Source organism: Zea mays, chromosome 2 (assembly GCF_902167145.1).
Source record: "Zea mays cultivar B73 chromosome 2, Zm-B73-REFERENCE-NAM-5.0, whole genome shotgun sequence".
Classification (NCBI taxonomy): Eukaryota; Viridiplantae; Streptophyta; class Magnoliopsida; order Poales; family Poaceae; genus Zea; species Zea mays.
In genome coordinates, this window is record NC_050097.1 from 15,539,047 (window position 1) to 15,544,293 (window position 5,247).

The window sequence follows — 5,247 nt, forward strand, 5'->3', positions numbered from 1 at the left end:
CTGTAACTCCTTTTCTATTCATTCTTTTTTAAATAAAATGAACAGTAGGGGCCTCCCCTACTGTATTTCTCCTAAAAAAGAACTAGAAGCAGGTTATGTTAATTTGTCCCCACACAAAACAAGCACCATCAGTAAACTAGAAATTAAATCACCTTCTTATCATCCACAATTCCATCTGAAAGTACTTCTGTAGCATAGGCCTTATAGAGTATCTTGAGATCATCAGTTGTGCTTCAGTAGAGGTATTAGATGATGTTGCTTTCTGTGACCTAGGAGGATCAGGAAGTTTGATGGGCAGAAACACCTTGTTACTATTTATTTCTTTGGAAGCTTGTGCTGCAGAAGAAGCTGATGAAATCACAACCTTCTGATTATTTTCTGACTTTCCATCAGTTTTCAAGAGATCGTCTGGACACAGATGGCTTCTAAGGTCGACCTTTTCTCTCGCCATTGTAGAATTATTATTTTGGTCTACTGTACTACTCACTGGATGTCCATCCAAATTGTTTTGATTTTCTGAGAGACTTTCTTTGGTGCGCTTTAGATCGTGATTATCTTCATAAGTTCCGACATATGCACTTCTTAAAACTCCTGGAGATGAATCTGCATTGCTATTTCCATAAGAGTCCTGATTACCCTGGATCTTTCAGATGTTTAACGGGTTAAAAAAGTTCTGGGCAGTGAAGAGATTGTGGATGCTAGTTTACTGCATAGATGTCTATCGGTGATCAGTGATCATGAATTCAGATAGCTACCTTTGCTTGCGCTAAATGTTCGCCAATTCTTTGGTCTGAATATCTCCGTTCAACATATACATTCTTGATGAAATTTTTGAGTCTATGTACACCACTATAAGTGAAAACAAAGCAATCAAACATCAAGTGTGCAACTACAATATGCTTGAAAAATAAATAACAGGAATAGATGACTAACCTACTGTCAATAACAGGGCCTTGCAAGTCCCAATGCTTGAAATAGATTTCCTTAGCAGCTGGAAGAAAGAGAATATTAGGTAACTATAAAGATCACACAGACCTTTCTAAATTATTAATAAAATATTAGGCGAACCTCATTGCCCCCTTCCTGAAGTGCCGAAACTTCTTGGGAAGTGAATTTAGCCATTGATACTGATTTTACACGATGACTGAACTCTCGGCTGTAAAATGTCACGATTCAGAAATGGGCAAGCACAGGCACTGGTTCAGAAGTTTATATAACTTATAGGGAGGAGTTCACAACTGTAATAGCCAAACAAGAAACATTGCTGCACTTTTAATAAAGAGAAAAACAACAATATGATCACCACTTACTGTATCCCGCTGCAATTAGTACAGATGAAAGTAGAGAAGCTTGTGCATACATATTGTGGCCCCTGTTAATGAAGAGTACTTTTTGGTTACTTAACAAAGAAATATACATCATGTGTTTTCATATCACGGATAAATGTGTATACAGGTTAGGGGTTCCTCACCCGAATACGTATATTTCGGGTGGGGCCACAATATGTATATTTCTTCGTCTGCTCTATGTCTTTACGTGCGCGGGGGGAGGGGACGGGTCCGAGATCCAGCTCCAGGTCCAGCCGCCGTACCTGATCCGACGCGGGCCACTGCGCGATCCGGCGTGGCGTCCTTGCAGGCGCCTGCGACGGCGAGCTTCCTGGGCTCCTCGTCCTGCGCCGCCGACCCAAAGCAGACAAAGCAGCTCATCGCCGGCGACGAAGACGGCTCCCGGAGAGACCGACGGTGAGGAAGCGGCCGACGAGGCGGGAGCGGGGAGCTCCTCTCCCGATCTGCGGCACGGGAGCGAAGCTTCTTCCCCGACCGACGTCGCGACTGGAAGCGAAACGGGCTATTGGCCCAATTGGGGAGGGGAGGAGGATTTGGGGAAGGGGGGAGGGAGGCGTGGTGCCGTGGAGTGGGGTGAAAGCTACAGCTACAACAAGGAGGAGGGGAATATGAGGTTTGGCGGCGGCGCGCGGTGGAGGAGCTGTGGCGGCGGGCGCGTGGGTTGGCGGCGGCGCTGTGGAGGAGCGGGGACTAGCGGCGCGCACGTAGGCGGGATTGAAGAGAGACGCACGGGTCGCTAGGGATTTAGTTTGGGTTAAGTTCGACGGTGTTGACGTGGCCCATGAACTTAAATTAAGAACGTGGGTACCCACGATTTTAATACTATAAGTTCGACGGCTTTATCTAGAACGCACGAATTTAAACTAAGAACGTGGGTACTCACATTCTTCAACAAACCCATGAACTTAACTCAAATAAGAACGTGGGTACCCACGTTCTTAATTTAACCCACGAACATTTATTAGTTTCTTGTAGTGTCGGCTAGGACTTGATTATTAATTTTATTTAAACATATCCCGTGTGCGCTAGCAATTAGTACTATTGTAGCTATGATTACGTTTTTATTTATATATGGTCGGTACGTTCTACTCAAGGCCGCACAATGTTTTGGGACGTCGTAATACTCAATATTTTCATTTCTAAGTGCAAGCAGTTCTAGGAATCTTAACGCAGCTTAAGCAGGAGTGGAAAACGTGCGTCATGTCCCTTGAACTACCGTTTGGATTCAATTATGGCCAACTTTGGTGCTAATCCATGCTTTGATTAAACCTAGATTTGCTGATCAAAGAAATCCTCGTGGATCAATTAATTCTTTGTGGTGTTGTGCATTTTCAATTATTTCTGGCAGCGTGGAATTAAGTCGTAGATTTTTTTTTGCTCCTTCCAGTGCGTTTAAAAGATTCCTACAGGTGAAACACAGTGTAACCATCAATATAAAGAGTCGCATAGATCGACAATATATGATAGATATAATAAAGAGGAATGCTATTTTTACTGACTTGATTAGAAGTGTCATTTTCTTAAAATAATTGTAGGTAAAAAATTCTTACATTGGGGCGTAGAAATTGTGACACAATGGGATAAAATGAATACCAATTTAGGACGGGGTAAGTATCTATTTAGAGAGACATCATGTTTGAAGAGGCACCTATTTCTCAACACCTCTTGATCAAATCTTAATTTGAGATCATCACAATAAAAAATATGCAGCTGAAATTTCTCAGAAAATCCAATAGGGAAAGTTTGTGGAGTACACTGATATGCTATTTGAACTCCTAAACCCAATGGGAAAATGAGAAAAATGCTAGGTCATATGTATGTCATTGCTCAATTTACGCTTATATAGGTACCCTTTTATGAAAGGGAAACCTTAAACGAGTTTAACGAGCAATAAATGTTATTTGTAAAGCGCCATGTCTTTGGTATCCCATTAAAAAACCTCTATGGGACAAATTGGAGATACGTCGTCCTCAAACCTTCCGAAAATATGAGTGATCTATGGATATATGGTTAAAAACTCTATGTAAAACCCAATCGGAAAGTTAGGAGAAACTGATGCAACATATCTCTGTTACTGCCTCATTATAAACTCATATGAGAAAACCTTGAAGGACAGTTGTTAATTTCATGTTAGCCACCCATATATAAGAAAGAGATCTCCCTTGAAATTAGTTTTTAGTGGTGTGGTTCGGAAGCCACAGTGAAGCCAGTCGTTCTTATTAGAGACGATTTCCTATATGATTATTCACTCTTACAAAAATGGAAAAAACAATTGTAAAAAATCATTTGTATTTGTATAGTAGCGATATTTCTTGGAGTTTGAGCTATATCAAATATGACATATCACAGGTGCATTATAGTGTAATAATATATATTCACTAGGTGGATGCCCGTGCGTTGCTACGGAGTCAACATATAATGATAAGATACGTTGAGATTAGGTGGATGCCCGTGCATTGTTACAGAGTCAACATATAATGATAAGATACGTTGAGATGTAGAAGCACTATAATAAAATATATTGATAAAATACATTGTTGGAACTTAGAAACTCAATGGTATCTGGGGTTCACTTGATGATATAAATTTTTAGCCATAATCATCTCATGTTGTTAATGATCAGTAATGTGAGCAATAGGATCTGTATTGAAGGTAAAAAATGTTTCTATCAAGGCATACCCATCCTATGTAATTATAGCTGTCAAAAAAGGAGTACAATTTAATCTCATTAGTCATATAACTGAAAAACAAGAGGCAGACTAATCTTTTATTGTGTAGATTCAAAAAAAACTATGTAAACGAATACCTATGTAATCCCACAACATATATACACAGTAGAAAGAAATATAAACTAAGCTCATGAAGCATAGGAAGAACCATTCTTTGAGGGGTAGCAACAAGGGGAACTAAATTCTGGATCCGAGCAGTTGTGAAAATACAATATTAAGAACTTGGGGGTGTGGCGGGAGGTTGAGAGCTCAAAGCTATCACTTCAATTCAGGAGACACAAACACACTTATGGTGTAGCGTTAGCTGCTGCTCACTTTTGCCTAAGGGGTGCGGGATCGAATTCCCTCGCATCCTGCTTTTTTAGTTTTTGGCTGGGCGTGGGACGTCTGCGCGGGAGGCAGAATGGAGAGGTAGCCTACCCCTTAGGTTCTTCATAGTAGCATAGCTCTGGCCTTGACAAACAAACATTGTGGTCAGAATCATCTGTTATGGATTCCTGAAAAAAGAATCATCTGTTGTGAACAAATTATGATATAGTGATGCTTGGCAGCTTCACAAGAAGGTCGAAAACAAGTCAAGGACCTAAACCAGGATAGCATATTAATATTGAACCAAATGTGAAATCTAATTACATAATCATACTTTCAATAACCAATCAAACTATAAAATTGGAGGAATCTTGGTGTGTACATTATACACATGACACATACAGGTAGTTTTATCCCAAAAAAAATGAAAAGACAACATCTGCAGCTACCTCCCGTTGGGCTCAGGAAATGTCTCGGATATAGCTGAACACAACATTTATCCTAGCATCCTTAGTCTCTAGGCCTAAGCAAGTCAAACAAGGTACGAACAGTAAACCACGCAGTAAACATTGAAAGAAAATGAATGCATTAATAGTCTTGGGCTCTTGGATACATACATAATAATCATTTGAATTATTAAGATGCAACACCACTACTAAAGCTTTACTCAAACAAATTTCATAAGCCTTAGATGAACCCAACATGATCCACCAACAAAGAGAAATTCTTATATGCAAATTCTGCTAGTTATATTTGGCTAACGACCGGATACCCAAGTCCTACAAATATGTGTGAAGCTGGACGACCACACCTGTGTTGGGTTCCAAACGACATCCGGTGTGTACTAAACAAATTTGATG